Source organism: Xenopus laevis, chromosome 6S (genome assembly GCF_017654675.1).
Source record: "Xenopus laevis strain J_2021 chromosome 6S, Xenopus_laevis_v10.1, whole genome shotgun sequence".
Lineage (NCBI taxonomy): Eukaryota > Metazoa > Chordata > Amphibia > Anura > Pipidae > Xenopus > Xenopus laevis.
The window spans coordinates 114,121,593-114,142,883 of NC_054382.1; the positions used below are offsets into that span (position 1 = coordinate 114,121,593).

Consider the following 21,291-nt stretch of genomic DNA (forward strand, 5'->3'; position numbering starts at 1 on the left):
ACAAACAGTATGCCCGGGCCCTTAACGGAGAATTAAACCCTAAAAATTATTGTGGCTAAAAAAAAAAATCATATTTTATATCGTGAACTTATTGCACCAGCATAAAGTTTCAGCTTGTCAATAGCAACAATGATCCAGGACTTCAAACTTGTCACAGGGGGTCACCATCTTGGAAAGTGTCAATGACACTCACATGCTCAGTGGGCTCTGAGCAGCTGTTGAGAAGCTAAGCTTAGGGCTCGTCACTAATTATCCAGCAGAAAATGAGGTTGGCCTGTAATATAAGCTGATGCTACAGGGCTGATTATTAAATTCTGATGCTAATTGCACTGGTTTCTGTGCTGTCATGTAGTAATTATCTGTATTAATTACTAATCAGCCTTATAGTGTGACATTTCTATTCTATGTGTACTGTATATTATGAGTGGGTCCCTAAGCTCAGTAAGTGACAGCAGCACAGAGCATGTGCAGTGAATCAGCAGAAAAGAAGATGGGGAGATACTGGGGCATCTTTAGAGACAAAGAGCTTTACTGCTAATGGGCTGTGGTTGCCTTGGGCTGGTACAGAAGCCCAAAACATAATGTACAACATTTCTAGCTACTTCTTTAGTTAGGCTTTAGTTCTCCTTTAAGTATTAAAGGGGTGCATGCAGGGCATATAGTGATAAAACAACAAAATACATATTGTATGGATATGGGACCTGTCATCCAGAATTTTCGGGACCTGGGGTTTTCCGGATAACGGATCTTTCTGTAATTTGGATCTGAATACCTTAAATATACTAGAAAATCATGTAAAAATGAACAAAACCCAATAGGCTGGTTTTGCTTGCAATAAAGATTAATTATATCTTAGTTGGGATCAAGTATATAAAACACCTCATATAAGTGACGAGTATGAAGCCCAGCTGCTCTTGCGGATACCAGTGGCTTCACAGCTGGGTCAAGTTGTTGCTATGGGTGACTTAAATTATCCAGACATTGACTGGGATAATGGGGTTGCCAAGACAGAAAAAGTTAGTAGGTTTGTAAATATGCTGAATGACAACTTTTTATTCCAGCTCGTTCAAGAACCTACTAGGAATAACTCTCTTTTGGACCTTGTAATAACTAATAATACTGAACTCATCTCTAACATTTGTGTGGGGGAGCATTTAGGGAATAGTGATCATAACATGGTCTCCTTTGAGATTCTGTTGCAGAAGCAATTCTATAAGGGAGTAACTAAAACTCAATTTCAGACGTGCAAACTTTGACAGTATAAGGGCATCTCTGCAACATATTAAGTGGGAAATGCTTTTCACAGGGAACAAAAATGCGAAATCTTTAAATTCTGCTTAATAAATATACATGTCAGTATATTCCCCTTGTAAGCAAGGAACGATGTTGCAAAGCAAAACCTTTTTGGTTCAATAGAAGCGTTGGTGTTGAGGTGGGTAAGAAAAGACGTGCTTTTAAGGCTTTCAAGTTAGATAGGACAGCCGAAACATTTATAAGGCACAAGGAGGCCAATAAATCATGCAAAGAAGCTATAAGGCAAGCTAAAATTGATATAGAAAAGGATATTGCAGCAAGCAGTAAAAATAAACCAAAATTATTTTTTAAATATGTTAATAGTAAAAAAAATGAAGCAGGAAGGGGTGAGACCTTTAGTTTCAGAGGGGGGTCAGCTGGTTGATGAAAACAAAATAAAAGCGCAGATTCTAAATTCATATTTTTCGTCTGTCTACACAAATGAGGAACCAGTAATTGAAGGTTTCTTTCTTAACAGTCCCAATTCTAGTAATACAACTAATGATGCATGGTTCACACATGAGGAAATTCAGAGACTAGAAAGAGACTAGAACATGTTAAGATAAGCAAAGGTGCGGGGCCAAATGGTATTCATCCCAGGGTACTTAGTGAGCTTAGCTCTGTGATTGCCAAACCTCTTTACTTAATTTTTCAGGATTCATTGAGGTCTGGCATAGTGCCGAGAGACTGGCGAATTGCTAATGTGGTGCCTCTATTCAAAAAAGGATCCCGGTCTCAGACTCAAAATTATAGGCCAGTTAGTCTGACGTCAGTAGTAGGAAAGCTTTTTGAAGGGTTATTAAAAGATAAGATACTAGACTTTATAGCAAATCATAATACTATGAGTGTGTGCCAGCATGGTTTTATGCGTAATAGATCTTGCCAGACTAACTTAATTTCTTTTTATGAGAAGGTGAGCAGGGACCTCGATTCTGGGATGGCAGTGGATGTGATTTACTTAAAACTTTGCTAAAGCATTTGATACAGTGCCACACAAAAGGTTACTGGTTAAATTAAGGAATGTTGGCCTGGAACATAGTATTTGTACCTGGATAGAGAACTGGCTAAAAAATAGACCACAAAGAGTGGTGGTAAATGGAACATTTTCTAATTGGACCAGTGTTGTTAGTAGAGAACCGCAGGGCTCTGTACTAGGCCCCTTGCTTTTCAACTTGTTTATTAATGACCTGGAGGTGGGCAGTACTGTTTCTATTTTTGCAGATGATACTAAATTGTGCGGAACTATAGGTTCCATGCAGGATGCTGCCACTTTGCAGAGTGATTTGTCTAAGTTGGAAAACTGGGCAGCAAACTGGAAAACGAGGTTCAATGTTGATAAATGCAGGTTATTGGCAAAAATAATATAAATGCAAGTTATACACTAAATGGGAGTTTCCTTAAATGAGAAGGATCATGGGTTTTTTGTGGATAACAAATTGTCTAATTCTGGGCATTGTCATTCTGTGGCTACTAAAGCAAATAAAGTTCTGTCTTGCATAAAAAAGGCCATTAATTAAAGGGATGAAAACATAACTATGCCTCTTTATAGGTCCCTGGTAAGGCCTCATCTGGAGTATGCAGTGCAGTTTTGGACTCCAGTCCTTAAGAGGGATATAAATGAGCTGGAGAGAGTGCAGAGACTAAGTGCAACTAAACTGGTTAGAGGGAGGGAAGACTTAAATTATGAGGGTAGACTGTCAAGGTTGGGGTTGTTTTCTCTGGAAAAAAAGGCGCTTGCGAGGGGACATGATTACACTTTACAAGTACATTAGAGGACATTATAGACAAATAGCAGGGGACCTTTTTACCCATAAAGGGGATCACTGTACCAGAGGCCTCCCCTTTAGACTAGAAGAAAAGAACTTTCATTTGAAGCAACGTAGGTGGTTCTTCACAGTCAGGACAGTGAGGTTGTGGAATGCACTGCCGGGTGATGTTGTGATGCTGATTCAGTTAATGACTATAAGAATGGCTTGGATGATTTTTTGGACAGACATATTATCAAAGGCTATTGTGATACTAAACTCTATAGTTAGTATAGATATGGGTATATAGAATTTGTGTGAAAGTAGGGAGGGGTGTATGTATGGATGCTGGGTTTGCATTTGGAGGGGTTGAACTTGATGGACTTTGTCTTTTTTCAACCCGATTTAACTATGTAACTATGTAACACTATGTAAGTACCAGGTACTGTTTTATTATTACAGAGAAAAAGGGAAAACAAAAAAAAATTTGGATTATTTCATTGTAATGGGAGCCATTCCGTAATTCTAAACTTTGTGGATAATGGGGTTACGGTTAACGGATCCCATACCCGTACTGTGTAACAATTTTAAAGATGTTGTTGCACTACAACTCCCAGAGAAGAATTTAATGTCGTGCTGGGAGTTTTACATCAACAGCTGCAGGTTAGGCACCCCTTGTTTTCTCCCTTATATTAAGCACTAGGCTTTTTACAGTGCCCAGGCTAAGGTTTCAGCCAAACTAAAAAAAAACTATAAATATACACATTGAAAGGCATGATACGATCTCCAGTTAGCTCAGTTACATACCACATGGTTGCCTAGAAACAGATGAATTAAAACTATAGGCAGAGTGTATCTGGCCCCTTTAAAGGCACGTTCCACAAGCCTATTTACAGCTGCACTGCTGAGTGACACCTCCATGGATTTATAGCAAGGTGACTCAGCCAATCGGTATAAAGGCCCAACAAACCCAAATCATCCTGTTCCAAAATGAGACAGGAATGTCTTGGCCTGGATTCCCTGTCACATACCACAACTCTCTAAAGAAAGGCAGCGAGGGCCAGTGCAGCCCAGAGTAACGTACTGGAAATATACAGAGTTTTGTTGATATTGGGATGGTGCCAGCTGATTTATTCGCATGAGGCTTGGGTTTCTGATATATTATAATAAAAATGATTTTAGCACATTTAAAGGGCAAAACAGACGGCAGTTGAGTAGTTAACCCCACCCTGGAGGAAAATAATCAGAATGTATAGACATAAGTGTATGAATACACTGAGGGAAGGGATGATTACTGAGAAAGCAGCTGACTGGAGGCTGACAGCAGTATTTTAATCCAACTTTGAGTCACAATATGTGGAACCAAAAGTGAAGTATTAACCCTTATATTATCCATTGTACAAAAAAAAAAAAAAAACCTGTAGATTTTTGACCCGTAAATGGTTTGTTCACCTTCAGTAAAGTTGTTTTTTAGTTGTTTTCAATCTTTTATTTTTTTACCATTTTCCCAAAATTTCAGTTTAATGTTTGTGTCTCTGTTGTTTCAGGCTGGCAGCTCAGTGATCCAGGAGCATTTAGTTGATACAATTAGTCAATACATTTCTCAGCAAGCTTTGTGGAGTATTAGCAACTATTGTATCAATTCTAACAGCTGCCTTTAATAAAACTCAGGGATTCTGCTCAGCAGGGACAAAGATAACAAATGTATCAACTAAATGTATCAATTTAAAACAGTTAAAGAGTCGGACCCCTTGAATTCTACATTCTAGCTGTTCGTTATTTCTTTGTTGCCTATAGAGGATCCTTTTCCTTATGTCTTTCCTTTCTGTCTTTTCTTTTTTCCTCCTCTTAATGCCTGCAATTGGATGCCGTATGCATAAGGAAATTTGAAAAATGTATGAAAAGAAAATCAAGGAACAACCAGGTTAAAAAACTGGTTGACCAAATTGGTCTTAAAGGGATACTGTCATGGGGAAAATATGTTTTTTTCAAAACACATCAGTTAATAGTGCCACTCCAGCAGAATTCTGCACTGAAATCGAATTCTCAAAAGAGCAAACTGATTTTTTTTTATATTTAATTTTGAAATGTGACACAGGGCTAAACATATTGTCAGTTTCCCAGCTGCCCCCGCTCATGTGACTTGGGCCTGCACTTTAGGATGGAACTACTTTCTGGCAGGCTGTTATCTCTCCTACTTAATGTAACTGAATGTGTCTCAATGGGACTTGGCTTTTACTATTGAGTGCTGTCCTTAGATCTACCAGGCAGCTGTTATCTTGTGTTAGGGAGCTGTTATCTGGTTACCTTCCCATTGTTCTGTTGTTTGGCTGCTGGAGGGGGGAAAGGGAGGGGGTGATATCACTCCAAATTGCAGTACAGCAGTAAAGAGTGACCGAAGTTTATTAGAGCACAAGTCACATGACATGGGGCAGCTGGGAAACTGACAATATGTCTTGCCCCATGTTAGATTTCAAAATTGAATATAAAAAAAAAAACTGTTTGCTCTTTGAAAAACCGATTTCAGTACAGAAGTCTGCTGGAGTAGCACTATTAACTGATGCGTTTTGAAAAAAACATGTTTTCCCATGACAGTATCCCTTTAAGCATGTGACCTTTTACATTAGGTTTTCCCATAATGTGTAATAGCCACAGTATGTTACTGTTTACGACAATACAGATTTAAATTTATTTTAAAGGTTCAGAGATTTGTTACTCTCTTATATCTTTAATTAAAGGGTCACTATACCATCAAATTTACCAGAACTGTTCTTCATATATGTACAAACCGATACTTGCATAGACTAATGGTATCTTCCTACTCTAAGAAATGGTGTGCCCCTTCTGAGGGAGGAATGTTTTTATTAAAATCCCGATTGCCCCAGAGTTTTTACATTGTAATCTACAAGCAAGTCAAACGAGTGGACCCGCACAGTCCCATTTTATAACCACGCCCCGCTGACTAATGCATTCTAATATTTTTACAATAGCATTACTGACATAGGTGATAAGGAGCTTGGGTCCAACCTATAGTGCAGTGATAATTGGGAATCATTCAAATCAAGCCGCAATTGGAATCCTAACATTCGTCCATGGCTCCCTCTTAGCTAACAGCGTTGCAAACACATAAAAACACTGCGTTATTGCAGAGATATTTACCCTAATTCTTCCTCTGATAGACTGGCCCAATTGGCCTTCAGGTTGGGCCCATAAACCAAGACTCTAAGGGGGGGGGGGGGAATTCACAAAAGTGTCTGTAAAATAAGTAACCCAGAAGTGGCGGTCGACAATGTCGTACGAACGGCAAATTCACAAAGGCAAATGTTATGGTCTCCGAATGTCTCGTAAGTCCGACAATTTTCTAAAATGTTGTATATCTTTTTGTTGGACAGATGACATTTTACCGAGCGTTTTCAAAAGACAATTTGACCGACATTTTCATTTTGGAGAGCCTAATGTGTTGGAAAAATTGTCGGCAAAACAAATGCTTTACGAGCAATTCCTAAAAATGTCGGGAAAGGTGGTGCCGGAAAAAACCACGCCCACATCTAACGACACGATTTCAAAAGTGTTGTACACGTCGGAAAATTGGCAAGTAAATGCTCTGTGAATTTGTCTACGACACTTTCTATGACATTTAAAAGACATTTTTTCGTTCCCGACGCTTTTGTGAATTCCCCCTAAGTCTTCCTGATAAAACCCTTATGGGGTTATGTAATAAAAGACACTAACTTTGCCCAGGTGCAGTAACCTATAGCAACCAATCAGCAGGTAGCATTCACTGGTCACCTGTTTAAAAGCAGACATCCTATTGGTTGCTATTGGTTACTGCTCCTGGGCAAACTTAGTGCCTTATATAAGATATGGGGGTTTGACTCCCCATTCATTTTTACTGGCAGACACCTGGACACATGGGTCAGTGGATTTCCAAAATGAACACAGCAAGCTGGAAATCACCAGGCACCAACAAATGCCCTGAACTGCTCAGTGTGTCTTTGCTCTAAGCAGTACCTGTACCTGTAATTGAAGCAAATAATCTCTAGAGTGATAACGCAAAGACAAAACGGCTTGTAATATTTCCATTAGGCAAACCCACAGGGAAAATAAACCTTGAAATACTAGAATTCACATAACGCATGGAAGCTTAGCTCTCTGGGACAGATGCCTGCAGTGATAAAAAAATGTAAAAAGTAAAACAAGAATTTATATATACAGATAAAGATTAAATATACAAATAACAGTGTTCCTGCATCAACACACACCCTAGGCTTCTAAGTCAATACTCTAAAATCATTGTGGGGCTTTTATAGAAAAGCATGTATTAAATTGTATGCCACAAAAAAAAGTGTAGTTAGTCACATAGAAAAGTGGATTACTGAGCTATTTTTTAGCTTTTCCTCTCACCTACAGACGTACAAGTGTGAGAAACGTGTAAGAACAGTACCGGGATGAGCAAAGTAAGCTTGGAACAATTCTGCACCCAGTATTTCCCTGAGCCCGAGTATGTAATTGATAAGCATTGATGACAGGCAAGAAGATTCAGGGAGATTTAGTTGCCCGGCGACAAATCGCCTGTTCTTCGGGCGACTAATCTCCCTGAACTGCCTCCCTGCCGGCTAGAATCTAAATCGCCGGCGGGATGGCACTCTGAGCACTTTGTTTTCCGAAGTTGCCTCACGAGTAAACTTCGGGCGAAACTAAGTGCCCAAGAGTGCCATCCCGCCGGCAATTTCGATTCTACCCGGCGGGGAGGCAGTTCGGGGAGATTAGTAATGCGAAGAAGAGGCGATTTGTCGCCGGGCGATTCATTTCCCCGAATCTTCTTGTCTGTCTCTGCCCTTACAGACATGCACAGACAATGCAAGCAATTTTTTTTATTGAGGCTTTAACGTGATTCATAGTTTCTCGCATACTTCTTTTCTATTTAAAGCCAAAGCATGCAAAGTCAAATAGATTTTAACATTTCATTTTAAACAGAATAAATCTGTCTGTGATGCAGCAATTTGTAACACGAGCAAACCTTTTCACTCCCAACAGACCGGCAATGTCACAGTCACCAAACATTAATTACAATTCCCCCACTGCTAGTTAAACTTGACCTTTAAACACACAATAAAAAGAATAGGGGTTATAGATAGTAAGCAAGCCCCCTTTGTTTTTTGTTTTTTAGATAAAAGTTAAATACACAGGGTTACATTTGTCAACGAGTGAAGTTAGAGATGGCCGTAGTCCTCTAGAGTGAAATTCCGCCACTCTCCATTCATTTCTATGGGATCTTTAAAAGAGTATTTATCAATGGGTGAAAGTGAAAGTTCATTCTTTGATAAATATGCCTTTCAAAATCCCATAGAAACGAACAGAGTGTGGCGGAATTTCACTTTAGAGGACTGCGGGATCTCTAACTTCACTCTTTGATGAATATATCCCATATTATATATATATATCCATATTACCTTCTATAGACTCCATTTACCTATGCTGCCAATTATTCTGATTCCATGCACCATGTGCTGAAACCATAATTTTTGGGTTTGAATGAATAGTGAAATACTGGTATGGGATCCGTTATCCGGAAACCTGTTATCCAGAAAGCTCAGAATTACAGAGGCCATCACCCATAGACTCCATTTTATCCCAATAATCCAAATTTTTTAAAATGATTTCCTTTTTCTCTGTAATAATAAAACTGTAGCTTGTACTTGATCCAAACAGATATAATTAATCCTTATTGGAAGCAAAACCAGCTTATTGGGTTTATTTAGTGTTTACATGATTTTCTAGTAGACTTAAGGTATGAAGATACAAATTACAGAAAGATCCGTTATCTGGAAAACCAGATCTGGATAATAGGTCCCATACCTGTAATATGAATTATCCTCTGCACAGTAAGCAAACCTGTTCTGTATGAGGAATGGGTCATGTGTAGCGTTGCATATGTTACTGATCTATAAATGCCACAATGCCTGAAATAAGCACTTAGGCTCCTGTAAACAAAAAAAAATACACACTACATAATAGAAATACTCTTCTGTAAGCTCATACTTACTTCTGTGGCAAAAAAAGTGCCAAAGTCAGGATCAGGACAGAAATATCTCTATGACCCTATAAGCAGCTTTCCTACATCTGCTCAAAGCGCATAAGTCATACAAACTTGTTACATATTAAAGGGGAACTAAATGTTGCTATAAAAGTAAATTCTATTTTTCTCTGACAGCTCCTGTGCAGGGTTGGGGCAGCTTGGAGGTTAATTCAAATTCGCAGTTGTTGTTCACCTTCCAAACTCTTTTTCAGTTGAGTTGTTTTCAGAGTGTTCTCCAGAAATAAAGACTTTTATTCCATTTTTTACCGTTTTCCAAAATCTAAATGTAAATGTTCCTGGTGTTTTAAAGGGGTGGTTCACCTTTAAGTTAAAGGGATACGGTCTTCGGAAAATTTTTTTTTTCAAAATGAATCAGTTAATAGTGCTGCTCCAGCAGAATTCTGCACTGAAATCCATTTCTCAAAAGAGAAACATATTTTTTTATATTCAATTTTGAAATCCGACATGGGGCTAGACATATTGTCAATTTCCCAGCTGCCCCAAGTCATGTGACTTGTGCTCTGATAAACTTCAATCACTCTTTACTGTTGTACTGCAAGTGGAGTGATATCACCCCCCTCCCTTTTCCCCCCCAGCAGCCAAACAAAAGAACAATGGGAAGGTAACCAGATAGCAGCTCCCTAACACAAGATAACAGCTGCCTGGTAGATCTAAGAACAACACTCAATAGTAAAAACTCATGTGCCACTGAGACACATTCAGTTACATTGAGAAGGAAAAACAGCAGCCTGCCAGAAAGCATTTCTCTCCTGAATTGCAGGCCCAAGTCACATGACTTGGGGCAGCTGGGAAATTGACAAAATGTCTAGCCCCATGTCAGATTTTAAAATTAAATATAAAAAAATCTGTTTGCTCTTTTGAGAAATGGATTTCAGTGCCGAATTCTGCTGGAGCATCACTATTAACTGATTCATTTTGAAAAAACATTTTTTTCCCATGACAGTATCCCTTTAACTTTTAGTATGTTATAGAATGGCTAATTCTAAGCAACTTTTCAATTGGCCTGCGTTGTTTATTTTGTATAGTTATTTCCTTGTCCTATTCATATTCCAATCTCTTATTCAAATTAATGCGTGGTTGTTAGGGTATTTTGGACCCTAGCAACCAGATGGCTGAAACTGCAAACTTGAGAGCTGTTGAATAAAAAGTTAAATAACTCAAAACCCACAAATAATAAAACATGGAAACCAATTGCAAATGGTCTCAAAATATCACTCTCTACATCATACTAAAAGTTTATTTAAGGGAGAACAACCCCTTTAATCTGGCAGCTCAATAATTTAGGTGCAGATTCTGCAACATTTAGCCGATACATTTCTCAGGAGCTTCTCTGGAATATTAGTAACTATTGTATCAATTCTAACAGCTGCCTATAATGAAACTCGGGGATTCTGCTCAGCAGAGCTAAAGGTAAGAAAGGTATCGACTAAATGTATCAATTTAGAATAGATTAGAGTGTCGGCGACCCCCATTATAGAGCTGCTCGAGAAAGATGAAAAATTAGATTTACACTTCAATTTTTAGAAAAAACGTTCACACATAGAATATAGAAAGTAATTGGAAAAAGTCTTTATTTATGGCAAACTATACGAAACCAAATGAACTTAAAAAAATGTTGGAAGGTGAACAACCCCTTTAAATTGTACTGCACTTTAATACTGATTGTTACCCTTTAAACTTGATATAAAATGCTGGAAATAGTAGTGACAACTAAAATATCTAACCCTCAGTCACGCCAGCCCATGACACTGGTTTACATAAATATTTTATGTGCGTTGCTGCTTTTTTTCTCCCATATAACGGCCATTTGTTATCATTAAACAATAGAATGCCTTTTTATATTTAGAGAAAAAAACAGGATTCTTGTTTACACTGCTAGTCTCCCACAGGCAGCACGGTCTATAGGAGGAAGCTGAACAAAGGACAGTGAATATCAGGGGTTGTTGCTAGGCTGAAATGTTGATTTTGTGCCTTGTCAGCCCCTGCTGATCTTTAAAAAATCTTTCCCACAAACAGAACACTTGCAATCAGATGACTGCTCATACTTCACTTCCAGTTATTATGGGAAGTGATACTCGGTTCCCCTTTAAATGAACTTTAGGGCTAGTCCACAGGGGGAGATAGCGACGCGTTTGCGGTCGCGGCGACAAAGCGCCGCGACAGTCGCCGCGACCGGCACAGGCGACAGTTTTGTATGGGCGCCTATGTAAAAACGCCTGTGCTAACCACACGAGGCGATGCGCTTTTCAACAGTCGCCTGAAAAAGCCTGGCGAGGCATTTTCAGGCGACTGTTGAAAAGCGCATCGCCTCGTGTGGTTAGCACAGGCGTTTTTACATAGGCGCCCATACAAAACTGTCGCCTGCGCCGGTCGCTGCGCTTTGTCGGCGCGACCGCAAACGCGTCGCTATCTCCCCGTGTGGACTAGCCCTTAAACCTTGGAAAGCTGGCACACCCAGTAAAGAAGTAGTAAAAGAACAAAATTAGACGATTTTACCCATTGATATTGTCAGACAGGATATTCACGCAGAGATATAGTTAAAGGGATACTGTCATGGGAAAAAAAAATGTTTTCAAAATGAATCAGTTAATAGTGCTGCTCCAGCAGATTTCTGCACTGAAATCCATTTCTCAAAAGAGCAAACAGATTTTTTTTATATTCAATTTTGAAATCTGACATGGGGCTAGACATTTTGTCAATTTCCCAGCTGCCCCAAGTCATGTGACTTGTGCTCTGATAAACTTCAATCACTCTTTACTGCTGTACTGCAAGTTGGATTAATATCTCCCCCTCCCTTTTCCCCCCAGCAGCCAAACAAAAGAACAATGGGAAGGTAACCAGATAACAGCTCCCTAACACAAGATAACAGCTGCCTGGTAGATCTAAGAACAACACTCAATAGTAAAAACCCATGTCCCACTGAGACAGATTCAGTTACATTGAGAAGGAAAACCAGCAGCCTGCCAGAAAGCATTTCTCTCCTAAAGTGCAGGCACAAGTCACATGACCAGGGGCAGCTGGGAAATTGACAAAATGTCTAGCCCCACGTCAGATTTCAAAATTGAATATAAAAAAATCTGTTTGCTCTTTTGAGAAATGGATTTCAGTGCAGAATTCTGCTGATGTGTTTTGAAAAAACATGTTTTCTGATGACAGGATCCCTTTAAATGACAGAAATCTTTTAACCTGTCCGAACGACTATATGACCGACAAAAAAAATGTCGGGACGATCCCCACACGGTCCAAAAGTTATAGGAAACTTTGATTCATACGACTTTATCTTTGTGTCTATGGCCAGTTTAAGGTGAAAGGGAGGGGGCTGGCAATTTTTTTATTTATTAATAGCAGATATGTAAAGGTTAGCAGCGGGGGCAGAAATAAAGCAAATGCATGTAGCAACCATAACCACAGAAATTAGGTACAGTATACAGATGATACAGCAATGCACACTAATAACAACAGCATTACTCCCTTTTCCTTGTAGGAGGATGACAAACAATTCCAGAAGCACAAAGAGGTAGCACTTTATATACAACCACATTCTTTTCAGCCCAGTTTCTGTAAATAAATAAACCTTCCTTTAGAGCCGCACAGGCCTATTCTGTATCAAAATGTTTATTCTCAGGGTGAGAAAACAACCAGGAATAGCATGTGGTTATACAAGTATCAAGGAATCCAGAAGCAAAACAACTGTTATTTTTTTTTATTTTAAATGGCCTATTGCTGGCTTGCATCTCTGCAGCTTCCCAGAGCATGTCTAAATACAGAGGGAGGTCTGCTAAAGCTGGCCATAGACGCAAAGATCCTATCGTACCATTTTCGGAACGTGTGTGGAGAGTGCCGACATTTTTCGTCCGACGGAGATCAGTCGTTTGGTCGACCGGACAAGTTTGATTTTGTCCCAACCGTCCCGCCGGAGCCCATTGAGCTCTCATCGTAATCGGATCGTTCGGGCCATAGGGCCGCACATTCAGATTACCCCCGATATAGCCATGCCCGTTAGTGGCATATCAGGGGAAAGATTGGCTCGTTTGGCGATGTCGCCAAATGAGCGGATCCTTGCGTCTATGGCCACCTTAACCGTGGTACCAGGTGAAGTACTTGTTTAAAGAATTGAGGGCTGCAGCAAGGAGATCCCTGCAATATCACTAATGGGGATCTGTCATTCCATTGTAGAGAATGGCAAAAAAACAAAAATATGCCAATGAATTTTGGGTAAAATGACTCAGATGTAACATTTTCACAATTATCCTTACTGTACAGAAAAGAAGCAGTCCACAACAGTTCCCCATTTCTGTAAATGATACTTTACCAGAGAAAAACCAAGGAAATTGCCCTATAAAGTTGAATGGGCAATTTCTGATCTTTAACTTATAGTTTATTTTAAACCTCTAGTTTTATTTCCGTGAAGAGAAGAATTCTGTCTAAAAGTTAATTTAAAAGTGACGTGTACTGGTCTTATCTTTAACTAATGCAGTATCATTTCGGAGTACAGTTATGAGATCCGTTAATTAAAAAACAATTATCCAGAAAGCTCCAAATTATGGAAAGGCCATAGACTCCATTTTATCCAAATAATTAAAGTTTTTAAAAATGATTTCATTTTTCTATGTAATAATAAAACAGTACATTGTACTTGATCCAACTAAGATATAATTAATCCTTATTGGAAGCAAAACAGCCTATTGGGTTTATTTAAAGGAATACTGTCAACGGAAAACATGTTTTTTTCAAAACGCATCAGTTAATAGTGCTACTCCAGCAGAATTCTGCACTGAAATCCATTTCTCAAAAGAGCAAACAGATTTTTTTATATTCAATTTTGAAATCTGACATGGGGCTAGACATTTTCTCAATTTCCCAGCTGCCCCTGGTCATGTGACTTTGCCTGCACTTTAGGAGAGAAATGCTTTCTGGCAGGCTGCTGTTTTTCTTTCTCAATGTAACTGAAGGTGATATCACTCCAACTTGCAGTACAGCAGTAAAGAGTGATTGAAGTTTATCAGAGCACATGACCAGGGGCAGCTGGGAAATTGACAATATGTCTAGCCCCATGTCAGATTTCAAAATTGAATATAAAAAAATCTGTTTGCTCTTCTGAGAAATGGATTTCAGTGCAGAATTCTGCTGGAGCAGCACTATTAACTGATTCATTTTGGAAAAAAAAATTTTCCCATGACAGTATCCCTTTAAGGTTTACATGATTTTCTAGTAGACTTAAGGTATGATGATCCAAATTATGGAAAGATCCATAATCCGGAAAGGGGGTTGACGGTTGGATCTGAGATCCATATGGAGAGATGAAAACCTTTATCAGCTGCTGAACCATGTCCAAATAAACAGAATAATGAAAAGCATGCACGTACAATATTTGTCAGTTATGCCCATGGGCCAATTAGTCATGCAACATGTAGAATCAGACTGTGCCACCTTAAGGGCGGAGACAGACACAAAGATTCAGGGAGATTTAGTCCAGCGACTAATCGCCTCCTCTTCGGGCGACTAATCTACCGAAAAGCCTTTGCCGGTGGGATGACAGAATGCTCCATTTTCCAAAGTCGCCTCTCGAGAAACTTTGGGGAGATTAGTCGCCCGAAGAAGAGTTGCTTAGTCGCCAGACGACTAAATCTCCCCGAATCTTTGCGTCTATTGCTGCCCTTAGATTGCTTCTACAATGGTTATAATGCAGAACACCATCATTAAGAATGAAGTTGTAAGGGTTGGTGTCTATAAGCGAACAACACAGGTTTGGAATTACAGAGTAGACAAACATATTATTGAAAACAACTATATTAATCTCTTGCCAAAATACTTAGTGATACTGAAACTAAAAAATTATTACAAGATAAGTAGAAACAGAGCCAACCGGCACTTGAACGGATCCACAGGACCAGAGAGGATTAGTTAAAAACATTATTTTTATTTATACAAAGTTAAAAAGTATATGTATCATCTCATCTGAGATGATACATATACTTTTTCACTTTATATATATAAAATTAAATGCTTAAAATACATTTTGATTGGTCGAATTTCGAGTTTATGGTACTTTTAAATATGATGCTTTTCAGTGGACTTTTTTTTCTTTAACTCAGAAACAAAAAGGGGCTGGAGTTTTGTCAGAGTAACAATCAGTAGTAATGTAAAATTTTCAAAACACTGGTATCATGAGTGTGCTGATAAGATGAGAGACCTGCAAGTAAGAATGAAAGCAAAAGCTATTTGGTGAAATAAGTTCACAAGAAGTTAGATTGCCGTTATGCATGTTACTATGAGCCACAGGAAGATCGGTCACAGAGAAATTCGATGCAAGGTGCCAGACGCTCTAAACTCTTTCCTGCATTGCAAACAAGTACCATATGTGACTTTCTTCTGAGCAACTACAACACACCAAACACTACCTAACCCACATAGAAATCCTACTAAGTCTGTGCCACCCCTTATTGTAAGAAAATCCATGTGAAACACTAATACTATTCCAGTTCCAAAGAAAATCACTCTCTTTTACATCACCGCTTGCCCGTTTCTTTGGAAGGGCACATTAACCTACAAATGCACAGACTCCTTCTAGCACCAAATACCTCACACTAGTAAAACTACCTGCATTTACACACTCATTTGTGCTGTGGTTAAGATCACAATCTGAAAACAAAACAGCCCAGATAACCATTGATAATAGATATGGCAACAGTCAATCCTGGGTTATATTCTATTACTTCTTAGAATATTGTGTCAACAACAGCCCTAATATGTTATGGCACAGCCAGTTTTATTGCCAAAACTGCAAATAACAACCCCTACAGCAAGTGTATCTGAGCAGCTGTTGCACTCCTGCTGGATTGCTCTTGAGAGAGAGACTTAGATTGTAAGCTCCACTGTGCCAGGGACTGCAGTATAAACTCAATAAAAGCACTGTGTGGGACATGGTTCTACTATTATGTTATATAACTAAAATACATAATAAAATCATACATATGAACCAGAAATGGGTCCTCTGTGCAGTCTGCATGATACTCTCTTCAACAGTGAATTCCCACCAACAGACAATAATAATGAGCAAAGGCGCAGAAATGATTCTATAAAGAGATCCCTAGTGTGTGTGTGTACATGATAGGAACATAGATTGTGAGCTCCGCTAAGGCAGGGACTGCTGTGAGTCATGTATACGTTCAGTAAATCACTGTGTGGGACAGGTTACTACTATTATGTTATAGAACTAAAGTCTACATGAACATTATACATATGAAGTGAAGTGCTTGCCACCAACACATAATAAAGGTGTAGAAACGATTATATAAATAGATCTCTAAAAATTTACCCTAGTAAACACTGTTTGGGATATGCCGCTATTACGTTATACTTATAGAATTAAATTATATAATAGCATCACAGATACACTAGGAACAGGTCACTTGCTCTGTAGTGATATGCGGGTCGGGTAAAATCCAACCCCATCCAACTTTCGGGTTCCTTTTATAGGCGCCCACCGATCTGCCCTGCCGATGATGTCACAACTGGGTGAGCAGTTGTGCAGCTATAATGCCAGAAGTCGGCATTTGCAGGTGGTGAGCAGGACGAGACTTCGACCCACAACCGCAAAGAAAAGTGCGAGTTCGGCCCGAATCCGTCCGACCCACGGGTATCGGCATGATACTCTGTATTACTGTGACATGGCTCCCCACTAACAGACAATACAGGTATGGGACCTGTTATCCAGAATGCTCGGGACCTGGGGTTTTCCGGATAACAGATCTTTCCGTAATTTGGATCTTCATGCCTTAAGTCTACTATAAATTAATTTAAACATTAAATAAACCCAATAGTCTGGTTTTGCTTCCAATAAGGATTAATTATAACTTAGTTGGGATCAAGTACAAGCTACTGTTTTATTATTACAGAGAAAAAGGAAATCATTTTTAAAAATTTGGATTATTTGGATAACATGGAGTCTATGGGAGACAGGCTTTCCTTAATTTGGAGCTTTCTGGATATTGGGTTTCCGGATAAGGGTTCCTATACCTGTAATAATAATTCTATAAAGAGATCCCTAAAAGCTCACCCTAGTGCAGCGACCCCCAACCAGTAGCTTGTGAGTAACATGTTGCTCTCCAACCATTGGATGTTGCTCTCAGTGGCCTCATAGCAGATGCTTATTTTTGAATTCCAGGCTTGGAAGCAAGATTTAATTGCATAAAAACTAAGTATAGTGCCAAGTAAAGCCTCCTGTAAGCTGCCAGTCCACATAGGGGCTACCAAATAGCAAATCACAACAAGGGACTTTCAGGCTTGTGTTGCTCCCCAACTCTTTTTACATTTGAATTTGGCTCATGGGTAAAAAAAGGTTGGGGATCCCCTGCCCTAGTGTGTGTGTGTGTGTAAATGTGATATGGACTTGTAAGTTCCACTGGGGCAGGGACTGCTGTGAGTCATGTATCCGTTCAGTAAATCACTGTGTGGGACAGGTTACTACTATTAAGTTATAGAACTGAAGTCTATATGAACATATGAGCAGAAATGGGTCCCAGTCAGTGGTGTCTGCGTGATCCTGTTTTACAGTGACAGTTGTTCCCACCACCAGAATTGATTCTATAGACAGATCCCCAACTGAACCAGAGAAAAGATGTACCGTAAATAACACCATTATAGGGAGACACAGAATGTTAGATAATAGGACATGTAGGGTTGCCAAATACCGGCCTTCTTATATATTTATCTTTTTCCCCTGTTAATAACATTGGGATCAACCATCATTTTTACTGGCCGGGTGGCAACCCTAGTCACGTAGCAGTGGCCCAGCAGTGTACAATTCCTATGTTTCTCAGGAGTCAGACAGCTTTAGTATCTGGTTTCAGCTCCTGCCAACTTGTGAGGACACCATGGAGGGTTATTTATTAAAGTCCAAATGCCAAAACCCCCAAAATTCAAGGTTTTTTTTTTTTACTATAAACAAATCTTTAGCGGAAAAAAACTCAAATCTTTCAGAATTTATTAAACCCCGTGGGTGTTAAAAGTCCGAATAAAAAAAAAAAAAAACTCCCAACTCAGACCTGCCGAGTTCCTGTAGAAGTCAAAGATATCCTGATCTGCGCTGGGTTTTCGTGCAATAATCCAAAGATTTCGTGGTTTTCGGGCAATGATCCAAAAAAGAAATAGAGTTTTCCCGGCGTCAGATCTGAAAAATTCGTACCATTCCCATATTTTCACGGTTTTATCGAGTTTATTTTCCAGCACAGCAAATTTTGAAGAAAATGTATTGATAAATAATGGGGGGGGGAAATCAGTGCGGATTTAGTTGTAGGATTTTGATAATTAACCCCCAGTGGGAAGGTTGTCCATGGTGCTTTGCCCTAATGTGTCACCTCATGTCCCCAGACATCTGTAAGAATCTTCTAATTTTCACTTCAATACCCCCATTCCAATGAACTCCCCAATAGGAAGCCTCTCCAGTTCCTAGTCTCCTCTACCTGTTTTATAAATGAGCTCCCCCTCCAACTTCAAGACTCAGTTTCACAGAGGAGGCTGGGAGTTGTAGTTTAGAAACTAGGGTGAGACATTTGGGCACATTACCCATGTTAGCTGTCACTACTTTTATCAGGGCACATCAGCGACGCTTCATTATACAAATATAGACCGTGTGAAACATCACCCACCTCATTTACCGGACCCCAAGGCCGTCACCACCGCCGCCGTCTGAGCCATCAGAGAAGCGGAAGTAAGGGAGTCACGGAGAAGAAGGGGAGGAGGGGAAGGAAGGGAGGGACGCGCGTACCCGCTGAATGAAACAGTCCCTTCTCTATGGAACGACGTCATGCGCGCACTGCATCTCCCTAAGCGGACAGACGACGGCACTACCTCCTGCCGCAGAACGTGTGCGCGCCCTGTGTGATGTCACGCGCGTAAGCGATGGGTGACGTAGTCGCGCTGCTGGGCGTGAGTAGAGCCGTTTCCATAGGGCCGGCATAGGTTCGACCAGCCAATGGGAGCCGCTATGGGTTGAGAAAGAGAGAAGTTCTTAGTTTAAAGGGGTTGTTCAGTTAACTTTTAGTATGGCACAGAGAGTGATAGTCTGAGAGAATTTGCAATTGGTTTTAGTTTTTTTTATAATTTGTGGTTTTTGACTTATTTAGCTTTTTATTCAGCAGCTCTCCGGTTGCTAGAGTCAAAGTGACCCTAGCAACCATGCATTTATGTGAATAAGAGACTGGAATACGAATAGGAGAGGGACTGAATAGAAAGATGAGTATTAAAAAGTAGCAATAACTAGAACTTTGTAGCCTTAAAGAACATTTGTTCTTAGATGGGGTCAGTGTAGGGTTGCCACCTTTTATGCCAGTGGAGACAGGGCAGGGGGCGGGGCTGTGATGCAGAGGGGCGGGCTGTAATGTCAGGGGGCATGGCTATGACTCGGCGATTGGCAGATTGCGGTGTCAATCATGGGGAATCCTGCCCGGTATTTACTAATTTGGAAAATTGGCAGGAAGTTTTGACCAGGGTCGGACTAGAGTAATGGGGGCACGCCGAGACAGCCACATGAAGGCCCCTCCAGGCAGTCACCGGGGACCCCTCCTGGCTTACCTCTGCGTGCCTCCAGCTCGGATCTCTGTCTCCATCTGTGCGCTCCTGAGCGAATGCTGGTGCTGCGTGCGCCTGAGCGAACATCTGTGAAGTGCGCGCCTGCGCAAACTCCCTCGCACAGCGTGCCTGCGCTTCACTTTAGTGCAGCAGAGACTTTTTTTCAAGGGGGAGCCCGATCGGGAAACATGGCCCAGTCCGACACTGGTTTTGACTAGGGACGCACTGAATCCAGGATTTGGTTTGGGATTCGGCCTTTTTCAGGATGGTCGAACCTAATCCTAATTTGCATATGCATATTAGGGCGGGGAGGGAAATCCCATGACTTTTTGTCACAAAACAAGGAAGTAAAAATGTTTTCCCACCCCTAATTTGCATATGCAAATTAGGATTCAGTTCGATATACAGTCGAATCTTTCGCAAAGGATTCAGGGGTTCGGCCGAATACAAAATAGTGCATCCCTAGTTTTGACCCCGGCAGCCCTTCAAACTACAGGACTGTGCGGGTCAAAACCGGACAGGTTGCAACTGTGCGATCCCCATTTGAAAGTTGTCAGAAAGAGTCAGAACAAGGCAGCATATAATTTAAAAAAATGCACAAAATAAATAATGAAGACTAATTGAAACGTTTCTTAGAATTAGCCATTCTATAACATATTAAAAGTTAACTTAATCCTTTTAAAGTAAGAATATACCCAGTATATACAAGTGCGGTCCATATAAACACAGAGCTGCTTTTAGCAGGGCGGAGAGCAATTTAGCAAAGGAACACCTAGATACAATTTAATTTGATCTGTATTGTGTAAGTATTTGTTAGATATTGTACTAGGGATTTCCGTCCAGGAGCTAGTCCTAAACTCTAATGAAACAGCACCCTCTACTGATTAATTACTATACGTGTTGTGGGGAGCCATGTCTGAGCCAGAGCAGACTTTCACGACTCGCTCTAGTCTTGTATAGGATTTGAGAGCGATATGTAGCAAATGGTGACAACAGAGTTTACTTACTCCTCACACTATTGAAAAAATGCAGCTAAAATCCGACTCTGTTTTGCTGCTATTCTGTTTTAATCCTTTGAAAAAAAACGTGCCCCAACGTATTGCTTTTTACTCCCCATAACAAACTGCTGGGTTGTCCTTTAATGGAGAAGAAAAAGGGGGGGGGTGCCTTACAAATTAGAACCCCCAATGACTCTACATTTCCTTCTCCTTTAAAACTGTAATGTAAGGATCATTTGTTTTAATGCAATGATCTAAAACTAAACATTCAATTTTAAAGGGATTCTGTCATGATTTTTATGTTGTAGGTTTTATTTATAAATTACACTGTTTACACTGCAAATAATTCACTCTACAATATAAAATGTAATTCCTGATCCAACAAGTGTATTTTTTTAGTTATAATATTGGTGTGTAGGCAGCCATCTCATGTCATTTTGCCTGGTCATGTGCTTTCAGAAAGAGCTAGCACTTCAGGATGGAACTGCTTTCTAGCAGGCTGTTGTTTCTCCTACTGATGTAATTGATGTAAATGTGTCGCAGTGGGACCTGGATTTTACTATTGAGTTTTGTGCTTAGATCT

The 21,291-nt window shown here is 40.0% G+C and overlaps 1 protein-coding gene across 1 annotated transcript in view; it reads right to left on the minus strand.

Moving 5' to 3' along the window:
* Positions 1–19,002, minus strand: part of rnf19a.S (ring finger protein 19A, RBR E3 ubiquitin protein ligase S homeolog) — a 67,375-nt gene extending 48,373 nt beyond the window's left edge. Inside the window, exon 1 of the mRNA XM_018223870.2 lies at positions 18,789–19,002. The gene's annotated coding sequence lies outside the window, so the exon portion shown is untranslated. The remainder of the gene's footprint in view (positions 1–18,788) is intronic.
* Positions 19,003–21,291: the final 2,289 nt, after the last annotated feature.